The sequence below is a fragment of the Ambystoma mexicanum genome, chromosome 11 (genome assembly GCF_040938575.1).
Source record: "Ambystoma mexicanum isolate Mex_15411 chromosome 11, UKY_AmexF1_1, whole genome shotgun sequence".
NCBI classification, from domain to species: domain Eukaryota; kingdom Metazoa; phylum Chordata; class Amphibia; order Caudata; family Ambystomatidae; genus Ambystoma; species Ambystoma mexicanum.
Genome location: NC_090934.1, coordinates 1051515154 through 1051531257, shown reverse-complemented (window position 1 = coordinate 1051531257; position 16104 = coordinate 1051515154). Strand labels below are relative to the sequence as shown.

General features: G+C 46.0%; 1 protein-coding gene across 2 annotated transcripts in view; it reads left to right on the top strand.

Annotated features, from left to right (window-relative positions):
- Positions 1-27: 27 nt before the first annotated feature.
- Positions 28-16104, top strand: part of DET1 (DET1 partner of COP1 E3 ubiquitin ligase) — a 455614-nt gene continuing 439537 nt past the window's right edge. Inside the window, exon 1 of one of the 2 annotated variants that reach the window (XM_069624291.1) lies at positions 28-146. The gene's annotated coding sequence lies outside the window, so the exon portion shown is untranslated. The remainder of the gene's footprint in view (positions 147-16104) is intronic. The other variant, XM_069624292.1, reaches the window with a different exon arrangement.

Sequence of the window (16104 nt, the reverse complement as noted above, 5' to 3'; positions counted from 1 at the left end):
AAGGCATTTCAAAAAGTGTCGGCAAACATTTAAACGAGCACAACGCTATCTGGTATCACAGGGATTTTAAATGTGTGGCTGATCGTGAAAGCAATGTAAGACCTCAGTTTACGAAACGCTGGCTTACTGATTCCAGGCAGCATCAGGTGAGTGAATGCGGTCCAGCTCTTCTAGTAAATTTTATATGCATTTCCTTAACCATCCGTAGGGGTCCTCACCCCTTTGTTGTTGTATTGGTAGCCCTTTTGCATCCTCTGGGAATGTAGGTTGAAGCTTTAATTCGTTGTGTTCTACTCATCACATGTTGAAATTAAACATTGTAAGTACATGACTTTCTAAACATCCGGTTTTGAAGTTACTCAGGGCAGCCTTTTGGAGTTGGTACAGTAGACACAGTAGCTGCCCCGAGCTCCTTTACGGTGCAGTTCAGGCTCTGCAATGCTTGCAGACGCAGTAACTGCTGTGCAGCTACTACTCAGACCCTACTCTGGTGTGACTACATATATAACAATACCTGCGCAGGCTAATGATTGCACATGTGTACTGTCTGCAGTTCCAGTGCCTACTCTAAAAGTAATGATGGTCCAGGGCTAATGCCTGCAGATCAGGTACTTTCTCTGGGTCTAATGACCCTTCTGTGGATAATTACTGCAGGCACAGTGTCTGTTCTAGGTCCAATGGCTGCAGACACAGAAACAACACCCCAATGAATATCGGCAGACACTACCTTTTCTAGCTCTAATGGTCCATCACATCCTCTGGCTGGAGCGAATGAGTGCAGACACGCTACCTGCTCTGGTGCGTATTGTGATGGTCATGTGACCATAGGGGACGTGGCTGCTGAGCACCACGTGAGGGAGGCAATAAATGGGAGCGAAAAAGCCTGCGAAAGGCACTTCTCCGAGACCCGAAGACGTGTGTGTCTGTGTGTCTGACTGTCTGTCTGTGTGTGCCTGTCTGTGTGTCTGACTGTCTGTGTGTGTCTGTCTGTGTGTCTGTCCCTCAGTTATTACACTTAATGCAGGGATTGCATAGCACCGTTGGCCCCTGCCTTACATCACACTGACGACGAGGTGGAAATGGCTCCACCACAGCCCACGTTGCTACAACTGCAGACAGTGCTGCACAACGCTGCAGATTCGCCCCAATCATAAAAGGGCCCGCAGACTCACTTGCGGAGTCGCGTCCAAATGGGGAATCTATCACAAGTATCGGGGGATCCAACAACAACGCCTACCGTGAGTGCCAGCAAAGTGCTGGCACGGCCCCAGCCCACCACGTTAACCCCAGCAGCACCCACAGTGAAGGATCACAATATGCCCACAGCCCGCGCTGCAGCTGGTGTTCAGGCTCCCACATAATAGGAGCCTTCAGGAACCCACGACCCACGCAGCAACCTGCAATTCCCTCAAGCAACCAATGGAAGTTACAGGAATAACCGCACACTCGCCCCCGCTTCAAGATGCACACCACTATACACATCACATAGGGGAAATAATAAGACTCACAGGCACCCTCCACGGGTTGCCAGAGCACCCACACTACGCAGAAGGCCGGGGCCCAGCCTCTGCACATTCCAGAGTACCATCAAAGGCATCCAGGCAGAGAAAACCCTCCAGCCACTGGAATTCTCAGTCAGTGCCACCACCAGAGCCCAGCTGTTCACACCATTGGCAAGTCCCACTTAAGCCATCAGAATGGCAACTGACCATGCCACATCACAAGCCCAAAACCCAGACACCAGCACATGGCTGGACACGATGCAGGGCAAGTTTATGAAGCCTTTCGAGCTGATTGGCCCCAGAGCGGCCCTCCTCTGGGATCCATGGGTGCAACAATTGAATTAAGCCTTAAATTGAGAAAAATCACGGTCGATGAGGAGAAGAGGACACTGCTCATGCTCAACTTGGCACCATGGTGCTGTGACTATTCAATGCCCTCCCAAACAGAGGCACTGAAAATGACTATGATACGGTGAATAAAGTCCTAGCCAGGAAATTCAAACGCCAGCTAAACCCAGACTTGGAACGTCTTAAAATGAGCCAAAGGCGGCAGCGACCCCAAGAAAATATCTACGATTTCCACATCCGATTACGAGAAATGGCCATTGCCTGTGATTTTCCAGATGAGGAATTTGCTGTCAGACAACAAGTTATACAAGGCCTCTCCTCCGGAGGTCCATGCTGTCAGAAACAAACCTCCCACTGGAGACCATCCTCACCATGGGTCGACAGCACAAGAGAATGGATGAGCACATGGCGGAAATGGCGCAGATGATCAGCCTCCTCACACTCTACGCGGTAACCCTAAAGAGCAACATGACGTCTATCAATGTAGTGCGGCACAGCAAACCCCATCACTGGCCCCCACCACTGAACAAGCCCAAGACCGCCTATGGTGTGGCAGCCGACAACATAAAGAAGAACCATGGCCAGCATATGGCACCACATGCTACAAATGCGCCCTTTTGGTCGATTGCTTGCTGAGTGCAGTTGGCAGTAGGAGAGGCTCTGTAGATTACCCTTGCTTGGACATATACTTGACATCGTCAACTACAAAGTGGATATTATGAAGTATTGTATCTGTAGATTTTTACCATTTGCCAAGCTCTTAATTGAACTTCCACCCTGGAGTATGTCTTTTTTCTCTATTGATTCCGGCTGCCAGCCCCACCTCCTGTGACCTCATTACATAAAGCACAGGTCGCGCGCATTTGCGCATGTGCTTGGTGAGTGCAGTTGGCAGCAGGAGAGGCTGTGTGGATTACCCGATATGTTGGAGCACGTGTCCTTATAACTAATTCCAGACACTACTGCTCACACTACCATTTTTACCTTGCAGTGCTTGGACATATACTTGGCATTGTGAACTACAAATTGGATATTAAGGATTTTATCTGTGGATTTTTGCCATTTGACAAGCTCTTAATTGAACTTCCAACGTGGAGAATTTGTTCCTGCTCTATTGATTCTGGCTGCCAGCCCCACCTCCTGTGACCACACTACCTAAAGCACAGGTCGCACACAGACACAAAAATGTTATTATAATCTGTAATTTGTATTGACTTTTCTTATGCCTTTTTTTTTTTCCAGACAAGTTCTAAACGTTTACTACTCTGATTAAACACTCTCGTTTCCTTTTTCTTTTCACCAACCTTGCATGAATTATTAACAAGTTCTGCTTTGTATAGTGTTAAAACGTAGTGGTCAGGCTGCTCCTGTCACTTCTGAACAATTGCATAACCATCTTGATACTTAACACATCACAGTCCTTGTGAACCTTAGGAAGTGCAGCCATTGCTCTGCTTCGAACAGCAACCTCAACCATTTTCTCCAGCAGCCGCCGTTTACAAGGCAGATAAGGCTTGACTATCATTACTATCATTAGATACTCATCTAACAGTGCAAACGCTACACAAAACCATGTCTAAGAGTCTTTACACTCTTAAGTCCGCTATGCTGCCGCAGAAATAAAGTAATGCTGCAATTAAGACGCACGCCCAATAGAACTACAACTGTGACCCTGGCAAAATAAATCATCTATAACAGAAGCCACTTCACACAAAAAACACATACAAGTGATATTCAACACTTTTACCCTCCTAGAAGCGGACACATATATTTCACCTACCCTGCCACAAACCATATTATTGAAATGAGCCTGGCGGCCCTGCCGTCACCTTAGCCTAAAACAGGCTCCAATTGCAGAAGCCCGATTACTCTGCCCTATTCGATATTGGCAGCAGGATTCACTGCAACGCCGCCGACTTCCCCTTCAGGTATGCTTTCTGTTACAAAACTCCCTCTTACCATATCCAAGGTAGCTCCCCCAACTACCATAAACGTGGTGACTAGGACACCATCCACCATGCCATTGCAAACAACTCCCCTACACACATCTAACGGGAACAAAAGTCTGCACCATTTAAAAGATGCAACCATACCGTTCTTTAACCTCACGGCAAATGTGGAACTGTCTCCCCAGTCTACAACATTAGCCCAACCCAATGCAGAACAGGAGCAATTTGCAAATCACTCGGCTGCTGCTATCCCCATACCACCATTAATGACTGGCTATTATGAGGAGCGGAGACCATTTCCTTCGCTCCCACCAAGTGATAATCCCAATCTCTCTGAATCGCCAATTATGTTCACTCAATCCACACATTCCTCCGCCCTATCAATATTTACTCACCCCACGCTGTGTAAAATGGAAAGTGCTCTGCACCCACAATCGCTAAATCCGAATGAAGCAGCCTGACCCCCCATTATTGGACATTACTTTAACCGCCATGAATATGGTGCTTATTTCATCATATTTAAAACATTAGATGCTAAAATCAATCACCAAACGCTACTCATAACGCAGCTTCTCCAACGTGAGGAGCGCCCCCTCAGATTCAGTGGCAGAGGTCTCGTTGAACATGCCTCAGATTGGGGCAATTTCAAAGGAAGTTCCCATCCATTTATTTGTGCCTAACGTGAACACTGCAGTTAAAGTCAAAATCGATTGTTAGCGTATTACCATCCTATCAGCAAATAATTTGTCCAATTCAAAACCAATATTGAAGAAACAACTCAAGCAGACTCAACTCTAACCCTTGTGCTCTCTGCAAATGACATACCATTTGTAGAACCCAAGAATACCAAACAGTCTTTCAAGATCTTGAATTCCAATAATAATCGAACACTTACCTCCAAAAACCATTAAACATGAACAAAACAACGAACCTGAAAGCAGAGCGCCCACAATCTTGCTCTAGCTCCAAACTTTTTATACGTTTCCCTTCCCCTTCCCAACAAAGTGAGATCGCAAGCACAACAATATTAAGGAAATATGCAAAAATGACTAAAAAACAGAAAGTGAACGAAAGCACTGTTAATGCCTCAAATCTAGTTTATGAACCACTAGATGACCTTGTTTCAGACGTTGCAGAGCTGCAGAAAACGGAACAAAATCCTAAAAACCCATGTCTCTCTCTGCAGAATTCAGGTTCTAGTTTACCTCACTGCAAGCCTCTTGTAGCCGTAGATAAAGAATTCCTTACATTAGAACAAAGAAGAGATGAAATTCAAAAATCTCTTCATCTCTACTTTGCATCAAAATACCAAACAATTGGAAATAGTTTAAATCCATCAAGTGGACGCCTAAAAGAGAACCTTAGAGACCATACACTTTCTACTTCCATCTGTCCAAACTCGATATCACAGAAATATGTGAGCCCTCAAGTAGGACAGCTCGTCGTCACGCATTAACCAAGCAGCTATCAAAAAGATAGAGAGCTCGACAATCCTGTCCCCATCACTTAATAAAGTTTTGATCTACCACCTATGATGTCTATGATCTTAACAGATCAAGTATCAACATATTTAAAAACATCCCGAGTTTGGAGGATATCACATACGCAGACATACAACAGGTGGAGTTTTTTGACGAAAGGGATCTTTCACAGGCAAAACTGTGGATTGAGTCAGGAGTCGTTCTAAAGGCAATCTGGAAAGCCAGAATGGATCTATATGGCTTAGGTTTTATAATTACGCAAGATTCATTAGTAGACCACTCCAATAATTTCAGACAAAATGATAAACCATTAGTTTTCTCAAATAAAGCATTGTCCCTCAAAGTGACATGTTCTTCTAAATCATGGCAGATTGCTCAATACGTAGACTTTGATAACCAGAATCAACAAAACAACTGGGCACCACTGCACGCATAACAATGCAGGTCTTAAGACACCCATGTCGTACAACTTGCCAGCTGGAACACCCAGGGGTTTACAAACTAGGATGCCAGTAACAATCAGTTGAATGATGATATGGTGGCCCTACAACAAACATGGTTTACTGACCCTCCAACGTGGGACGGCCATTACGTCATCCTGCATGTAGCCAAATCAACTTATAAAGATAGACCTACATCTGGTGGTCTTATTGCAGCCAAAATTACCTCTGGGTTCTCGGTGCGGTCATGGGCGGCTCCCAATCAATATATTCAATTAGCAAAGATTACGTCAACTGGTAGCAACATTTCACCAGTTAACATTTATTGGAATCATTCAGGTATTGACTCCAACAAATTCTTCCAAGACCTTGAAGGGGTTTTTGACCTTATCATTCAGGATCCTTCCATTGGACATACTATCCTAGTTGGGGTTTTAAACCTCCACTTCTTCTCCAAATGTACCGTACATGAAGCGGCCTTGCAGAGAAGATGGTTCTCCCTAATGGATGAGAGGCAGCTAATTATGACTAATGGAGCGCTTCCAAGAGACATCCCTCCGCAAAGTATGTGGAAAAGGTGCCCCCAAGATACAATTATTGACTACATCTACCTAGACAAAGATCTCTTTGCACAAGCGAAAAACCTTGAAATAATATCGCAAAAGCACAGTGAGCATGGGATGCTATCTCTGAGATGGTCATGGACTTCTGCAGTGACTAAGATCTCTGACATCAAATATGGAGGACAATTAATAACTGGTGGAAGAAACCGCTTCCGATGGTCTGAGCGATATCTTAAAGGACTGCATCACAAAAAAACACTGAACCGCTCACGGCGACTTGATAAACTCAGGCGAGCACTATGTTCCAGCGCTGTTACTGTTTACCCAACAACCTTCCATATCAGGTAAAAGAAATCCTAAAAACAAACATATTTATGATCCAGAAGTGTAGATCAGAAAAAACATGTTTTGTCGCGAAAAAACCTTTGTGAACTCGCTTACTCCAATGAAAAGTACCCTAGCACTTAAAGACCAAATTCAGAAATTGGACATGGGCACATGGAGCTCTGATTTGTCAGAAAGATGGAGACCAAATGCTTCATGCTATCGCCTCCAAAGGTTCAGCACAGATTTGGAATTTATTAAACCGTTCGAATCACATGACACAAACTCCCATTCTGATCAATGGAGTCTCAGAACAAAAATGGGTAAATCACTTTACAACTGTTTATGCCTTACCTAGTGCAATTGCTTCTGTTCATAATAAATCTTCAGCTAAAAACCATCAGCTCGATGAAACCAAAGATGTCATATTGTACTATATATAAAAATCTAGTCATTCGAGAGCTCCAGGTACTGATGGGCTCCATAATGCCATATTTAAAGACCTCCCAATGCCTGGGCAAACATCCTTCACAACATATTTAATCATGTACTTCAAACTAAAGTAATACCAATGTCTGGGCGTAAATCAATTGTTGTACCTATTTTCAAGAAAGGTGACTGCCAAAACCATGCCAATTACAAGCCCATCAGCCCTCCTTTATGCCCCTGGTAAAATATTCACTTGTTTCGTTCTTCCAGACCTCAATAATTGGACCATGAAATCTCAGTGCCGAGACCCGTTTCAGACAGGTTTCATGGCAGGTTTGGGCATCAGTCCCTGAAGCAACACATTTATCTAGCTTTCATTGATTTTCGTTCAGCTTTTGATTCAGTTTCCAGACAACTAATATTGAATAAACTCCATAAGGCTGATTGTCCAACGACCATCAGTGCGTTAATTGGAGCACTGCACACTGATACCACAATTCAGGTTTGACATTAGATGGCCTGCTTACTGCTCCCATTCCCACGTACAGAGACTTAAAACGGGTGTATTCTCGTATCGGCTCTTTTCAATTTTTGTATTTCAGATTTTAAAAACCAATTCACAAATATTGTGTCTGATGTGCCCAAACTAGGATCCCATGCAATCCCGTGGCTGCTATATGCAGATGATTTAATCTTAATATCTAAAACACAGAGAGGTATACAGAATCTACTCAGTGCTTTAAACATCTATGCTGAAGAAAATGAATTATTAATCAATCTGGACAAAACAAAAGTAGTGCCTTGTGGCAAGCCACGCAATCATGGCAAATCCTACACTTGGACTCTACGAAATATTAAACTTGTTAATACATGTAATACTGTTACTTGGTTATTAATGTAAATGATCAAGCTCAAGACCTTCCAGATCTAAAAGAAATTGAAACAAATATCCAAACTGCTATTTGCCAAGCAAGTGGGATTGATGCCAAATATGGCAAGTTTTCATGGACCAGAGCATGCTTCAAGTTTAGGAATGATCCCTACAGTCATAAATATCGACTGGTGGAGACTTACCTAATCAGATGTCCTTTGCCTCATCTGAGAAATGCTTTTCTGAGACTCTGATTCAACTTGTGGCCAACAAGAAGTTTTAGCAAGACGTAAAGTCATTGAGAAAACTGATTGTCGTTTTTGCAATAAACCAAAACAGATTGAGTCGCTATTACTTTTACAAAAGTTTTTCAAATACTATCAAACTCTCACTACAGAGAATCTTTGGCAATATATGTTTTCTACTAACTTTATGTCTGTCAGAATTGCAACAATCAACTTACTGGCAGATTTACATTGTATTTAATGTTTGCATATCTCAACTTACTATCTGCTTGTTCTATTTTAACTCGTCCTTGATATATATTATCTGTTTAAATCAGATAATTTGATTTATTTTAATCCGATAACATTTTATGTACACTCAATGTAAATTATAAATTGTAAGAATTGCAAGAGTTGTAAAAAATGGCATGAATTGTATATTTTTAATTGTGTATTTAAATTGATAGGTTGAATTATTTCAACCAAATCAATAAAAATAAAAAAAATCACTCCGCCTCTGTATTTCTCAGCTCTAGGAGCCCGAGAGAACATCCACCTCATGAACATTCACGAGGATGGAAAAGTGACCTAAGGCACAGGAACGCAAAACCTTTCCGCCCAGGGCAACCATAGCAACGACCACAGCGACAACCCACCAGAGTCCGCAACAGGCCCAGAGGCCGAGCTCGTGTAGTCAAAGGAGACGATGCTGACCGCAGCAGTGAAGACGAGGACCAACCCAGAACACTCCCTGGATCGCACAACACATTAACTGAAGGTTGAGAAAAGAGAAACGCACATGATATCCGTTAAACCAGCCAGTAGAAAGCGGACAACAACAAATCGCACCAAGCGTGCGTGGTAACAGTGGAAGACATCCCGGTGACGATGATGATCGACACCCGTGCCACTGTAAACGTCATGCCAACGACAAAATTCGACAAGCTCCACCTCAGGCCAACCCTACAGCGCAAACCCATTCAGTTATTCACCTACAGGTGCAGGAAGCCCCTACCAGCCATGAGGTACTTCAAAACTTGCCTCTCCTACGATGAAAGAAGCTGCTATGTAGTGGACGCCGGAATCGAGACACTACTCAGCTGTCCCTCTGCTGGAAAAACTCCAACTGATCCTGTTCACATTTGCGATACACTCAGAAGAAATCGGGCTGTCCAGACACAAGAAACTGTTCCAAGGCATCGGGTGCCTACAAGGAAGAACAGTGAAACTCCACATAGACCCCACAGTAGAACCAAGGGCAGTACGCCACCGATGGGTCCAGTTCCACACGTGAGCAGCAGTAGAGGTGGAATTCAGTAAATTGGAAGACCTTAAGACAATTGAAAAAACCACAAGCCCCACCACATAGGTATCCCACATGGTTGTAACAGCGAAACCTAAACAACCACAAGCTGTGCGAATTTGCATTGACATGCTCCTCCCCAACCTTGCCATCAGTCGATAGAGGCATATCAGCCGACAGTGGATGAGCCGATAGACCAAACAGGTGCCACCATGTTCAGCAAGCTGGACCTCAGGTCAGGGTATCACCAGATCCGTCTTGCAAAAGAGTCAAGATACATCACAACCTTCTCGTCACACCTGAGGCTGAGACAGTACCTTCAGCCGTTGAGGATATGCTGAAATTCAGCAGAAGTGTTTCAGCATGAAATAAGAAAAGTGCTACAGGACTAACCCGTGGTCACAAATGTCAGCGACGACATACTGGTATACGACAAGAAAGAAGAGGAGCACAACAGGCGACTCGCAGCAACACTCCAGAGATTGGAAGAGTTCGGAAAGACCCTAAACAAAGAAAAATGTGAGTTTGGACAGTCCACTCTAAGCTTTTTCGGATATGTATTTAACGAAAAGGGAGTGTCCCAGGATCCCGGCAAAGTCGCTGACATCAAAAAACGCCAGCGCTCCCACCAACCCGACAGGTCTGCAGCTTCCTAGGGATGGCAACATACTGAGGACGATTCTTCCCTGACCTAGCCACCCCACTACGGGACCTCACAGGACCAAGTCGACGTGGGAATGAGGGGAGACACAGGAAGCAGCATTCCAGAAGGTAAAGGACTCCCTGTGCAGCGATGCCACCATGGCATTTTTTGACACATCACAAAGGATCGAACTACTGGTCAACGCCAGCCCAGTTGGCCTGGGAGCAGTATTGACTCAAACTGACCGAGATGTAACAGTGGTCCCCATTGCATTTGCAAGCCGCGCTCTCACCCTGACAGAAAGAAGTTGCGCACATATAGAGAAAGAAGCACTCGCCATTATATGGGGATGTTGACATTTTCACGTATACATTGTGGGATTTCCAGTGAAGTACTAACGGATGACAAACCCCCTAGTCCCAATATTTAAAGGATCAGCACTGCATCCCCTGGTCTGGATAGAGAGATGGATGCTCCAATTGCAATAGTTCGACCTGTAGGTACAGTACTGAGTAGGAGCATACAACCCAGCAGACTTCCTGTCGCGACACCCAAGGCCCGACACGATAACCGAATGCGAGGCAGCCAAGGAAACGGACAAGCATGTGCATCACATTATCGAATACGCCAGGCCCAAAGCAATGAGGCTAGACGAAATATCAGAAACAAAGAAACCTGCTTCCACATCGCCAAAGAAGCCATTCTAACAGGCAAATGCAAAACGGCCCTTACATTGGTCGCCCACCGGACGCCAGAAGCACAAGAGCTGATGCAGGCAATATTTAGGATCAGACATGGGCTGTCGACCTTGCCAGAGGGGCTGATCCTCAAGGGACACCACATTGTAGTACCCACCAGCCTGCAAGAACGGGCACTCTACCTTGTGCACAAAGGGCACCAAGGGATCGTGAAGACGCAGGCGTTCCTAAAATCTCAAGTGTGGATGCCTCGGATACAACAAAAGGTCATGCCCCTAGTGGAGAGATGCGCATCATGCCAAGCCTGACAGGTCCACCCGAGCCCATGGCCTGCTCGCAGAGAAGGGAGCACAGGTGGGACGCAGTGAGCGTGGACTACTGCACAATTGCCAACAAGGCATACCTCCTGGTGGTGGTGGACGAATACACTTGGTACCCATATGTGGAACCAGTCAAATCCACTGATGCGGCCTCTGTAACAACAGCACTGGAGAAAATGTTTGCCTACATGGCATCCTGTCATCGCTCAAGAGCGACAATGGCCTACCATTTTGAAGCAAGGAGTTTCAGCGATTCCTCGACAACATAGGAGTTCGGCACCACCACATCACGCCATATTTGCCTCAAGCCAATGGAGACGCTGAGAGATTCATGGCCTCCATTAACAAATGTGTATGAATCGACAATGACCGAGGGCGGCCAAGTAAGCCCACTAGCACTCATGTTCGGGGTACCCATCCAAGTAGGACTTCCCCAAACCACTCATGTTGCCTCCCCCCCACCCCCTCAAGCGGTCCTGGACTGAGTAGAACAGAGGAGACGGAAGCACAATGCGAGAGAAGATTGAACGAGAAGAGCAACACCAAGTGAACTACAAGTGGGAGACACAGTGCTAGTAAGAGCCAAGCCAACCCAAGAAAATGATACTCCCATCGAGTCCATACCCTAGACTGTCGTGCACCGAGACCACGGGTTAGTGACCGAGACAGTCATGCGGAATGTGTCCTATTTCGGACGCATACCAAGCACCACAAGGCAGGAAGCTCACGAAGGAGGAGCACCCAGGGGGACCGAGCCCAGGCCCCTGGAGAGACCGCCCAGAGCTGAGGGCCCAGAGGAACTGATAGGAGCACCGTCAGAAGGTGCCTGCAACAAGAGGACACACTGGAGTACACCACTGTGCCCGCCACCCGAGGAGGGAAGCCGAGGGACGATAATCACTCTGCCAACGCGACTGAGTGGATTCATCCTGAATGGCATATACCAGAGGACCAGAACCAGCTAAAACTAAAAACTAACAGACAGCTACAAAGTTAGCCTCAGTTCACGTATCATGAGGCCAAGTGTTAAAATGTTTCAAATGTTTGTGTTTGGTATCCAAGTTGAAGAGGGATGTGATAGTCGTTTGACCATAGGGGATGTGGCTGTGGAGCACCACGTGAGGGAGGCAATAAATGGGAGCGAGAAAGCCTGTGACGGGCACTGCTGTGAGACCCGAAGACCTGTGGGTCTCCGTTATTACACTTAATGTGGGGCCTGCATAGCACCTCTGGCCCCTTCCTTACGTACAACCTAAAGAAGTGATTATAGTGCCATGATTTTCAAAACCTGTTTGGTGCATCTGATGGGATGCGCATTCACTTCACTTGCGTCAAAAAGGTGATGAGCGCACAATGGACATTTAAATGTACTTCTGCATATTGAGGTGCTCTTTTTCCACCAAATGCACAACTGCGCAAGGCAGAGGGTCGAAAGGGGTTTTGGGCATTTTCAAGTAAATCCCGATTTTCAAAAGATGTGCATTTTTCAAAGCATAGGGGGGAAGAAAATGTCCCTGTGCCTTTTTGGAACAGGTGCAGGGGGATATAAAATGTATGGGTAGGTCACTTATGATCCTCTCATGCAATGAGTGAGTGAATGCTGTGTGTGAATGAGCAGGTGAATGTTGAGTCAAATAATGTAGGTGTGTTCGTGCTGGCCAGGGAGCTGACGTTGGCTGGTGAGGGCAGCACAGCAACCATGCACTTTAAAAAAAATGTGTTTTTTTTTTTGGTTTTTCAACAGGAAGAACACATGTAACCCTCCTCCCCTTCTCACCCTCTTCCCCCCCCCCTTGATCCAAACACATCTAACCAACAGCGCACCCAGTCCTGTCCCCGCCCTGCCCAACGCCCACACGGCTGAGTCCATAAACTATGTAGATGGCTCCCGGTCCCAAGTTTCTGTGAGTGGCCAGCTCTCTCGCCTGACGTTGTATGGGCCCTTGTGCCGTTTGAGAACCCCCCCCCCTCCCATAGTCCTCGTCTCCCCTAGAAACTTCAGCCAGATCTCCTCCCAGCTTCCTGTTAAGGCGCCCTCCCCAAGTGGACCGAGTACTCACACCAGCCCCAGCAAACTAATTTTCCTCGGGCACCATGCAGCCTGCGAGTCCCACTGCAGGTGATGAAGGACAATGTCCCAGTCTGAGAGAAACCTTTGATGATCCCCTTGAATCTACTAGGTTACCCACTTCAGTGCAGTGGCCTCGCCCTGCACCTCGACACCAGGGAGACGAAGGCCGCACACCCGCCTCTGCCGAAGTCCCTCAGCGATCCGAGCTGTTGCACTCCACCCCTGCAGCCTACATTGATAAATCCGCGCCTGGGCAAGGCTCTTTTAATCTATCTTTATTGTCTTTGGCCCCGTGGGGTGAGAGGTCCACGATCACGCTGCTCTCCCCTCGGTGGCCATCTGGAATCCCAATCACGATGCACTTTTCAATGGGTATCCAGGATTTGTAGGGTATTTTGTGTAGATTTAGGGCCTAGCAGTATTTTCTTACCACCAAGAATAAAAGTAATTTAGCAACAATCACTCCTTGCATTCAGATTGAGTTTGGTATTATAGTGGTATCGTGGCTATGCATTATTTCAGTACACAGATACATTTAGTTGGTATGCATTTTGTTGTGGTATAGTGATGAGCATAATTTCTTTGTTTTATTTGTGGCCCCCAACATACAAAACCACTTTCTTTTGTTTAGACTGTTCTTGGGGTGTTAATGGGGAAAAGGGTAAGAGGATGTCAGACACAGGTGAACCCTCCCGAGCCTCCTCCTCATCTTGTCCGTCAGAAGAGCTGTTCCAGGTCTCAGACTATTTCTTCTTTCTTGTCGGTCTGGGTTCCTTGGTCGTCTTCTCCTTTGGTTTTTTCTCCTTCTTGTCGTGCAAGTAGGGTCGAGCTCCCTCTGAGGCCACCTTGAATGGTGTATACTCCATGCCAAGGGGAACCCCAAGGAGCCAGCCCTTAATCCTAGGAAAAAGCAAGTGGGCACCAGAAAACCCTGGAGGATGTTACTGAATATGCACCAAGGACCCTCCAGAGGAGTAAGCAGTATAGTCTTAAGAAACACGTAGAAAAGCTCTGGGTGGCTGAATCCTCTTCTGACGTCCAGATATGTCATTTCCAGGCAATAGTCTGAGGAAAGTTCAGAAGACGGGCTCTGGCGATGGTCCGGAATTCAGTAGGCACAAACTGGTTGTCGACTGAAGAAAGATGTTCAGGTCTGCCAATGGAGGGAGTAACTTGCAATGTTACGGGTATTTCTGGAAGGTGAGAAACCCCAAAGGGTAAGAACTTGAAGTCCTACCACGTAAGTCCCCTGGTATGGAATCGCCCATATGGGAGAAAATCTCTGAGGAATAAGGCGAGAGTAGACCGTGATGGACGGAGACCCAGGATAGAAAGAGAAAGTCGTTCCGATGAAAAGCGTATTCGGAACGGGCAGATTTGAAGGACAGAACAGTTGGAGCTAAGTGATAGTTAAGAGGGAGAGGTAGGTCCGCAGACTTGGCGGATAGAGAAAGACAGGGCAGATAAGGAAAGTAAGAACCCCACGGTAAGAAGCCTGGGTGAAAGTGGATACGAGAGAAGTGTAAAGGTGCAAGCAAATAAGGCAAAGAAAGAAAGACACTGCGATGAGCGGAATGGGAGAACGAGCTGAGAGGCTCAGAGAAAAGTAGCGAAATAGAAAAATCGGAAACCAGGCAGAATGGACAGTAGAGAGCGCGGAAAAACGCGCAAAAGAAGGCTGGACGAGATCGCATTGAGAGCTTGATGCAATTGCGAAAACAAAAACACAGCAGCGAAGTCTGGGAAAGAAGTGACGGATACAACACACCGTTCCTAGGGAACAGTGCGTGGACCTACAAAAAGGCGGCCATGTTGGGTGAGGACTAGACCGAGTCCTCTAGCTGCAAGTACTGCTCACACGCGGCTGGAATCTCCACCTTTGCCAAAGCCTCCAGAGGTGCCGCATGACAGAGGATGGGTTCAGAACCAGGAGGAACTGGCGCTTTTTTAACTAGTGTAGGATTTCCAGTGCTGAGTGATGTGGTCTCTTCTGTTTCGTCTTAGTACGATCCTTGATGCTGTATTTTACGCCTTTGGGGTTTCATGATGAGTCTTTCGGGCATTCCTAGGTAGAGGCTGTTTGTGTAGGCAGTTCTTGTGAGTATCAGGGATATGATTGTGAGGGTTCTGTTGGAGAAGATGAGGTAGTGAGTAATCCTCTGAATAGTTGTAGCAGGAAGAAGCATTTTTTGGCGATTGTGTTTACTTGCGGTTCCAGTGATAGTCTGTTGTCCATGAGTATTAGTAGGTTCTTTACTACATTGGTAGCCTCTGGTTGTGTTCCCATGCTGAGTGCCAGTCCAATTGTGGGTTCCCTCTGTCGAACCCTGTGGGTGAGGGCCTTATTTCTGTTTTTGCCGGGTTAAGTTTTTGGTTGTTTATTGTCATGCAGTTGTAGATGTTTGTGAGGCAGTTGTTGAGGGTTGTTATTTTTTTCCTGTGTTCCGTTTGTTTTCACAATCAGTTGTGTCATCTGCATAGTTGTAGGCGGTAAGTTCATCAGTGGGCACATGTAGATGTTGAAAACTAGAGGGGAGAGGCTGGATCCCTGTGGGACTCTGCATGATCTATTTTTGGTGTTTGAGGTGAACAGTCGTAGGTAGGTTCTTTAGGTTCGGTTGATTGGGAATAAGCTAAGCCACTTTAGGGAAGATTCCTGCCTCATTCCATCTTTTCATTCGTGTTGCGTGGCTGATTGTGTCAAAAGTCGCTGAATTGTCCAATAGAAGGAGGGCCGATTAAGTTTTGTCTGTGTTTATTCTCAGGTCGTTCTATATCGATAGAAGTGCTGATTCTGTTCCTTTCATCGGTCTGAAGTCAACTTGTGATTGGTCGAGTATTCCGCTTGTTTAAACGTGTTTGATGGATTTTGTAGTCGTGGTTCTCCAGGATCTTCGCTGGGTAGGGCAGGTTTGATATCGGTCTTTAGTTCCCTGGG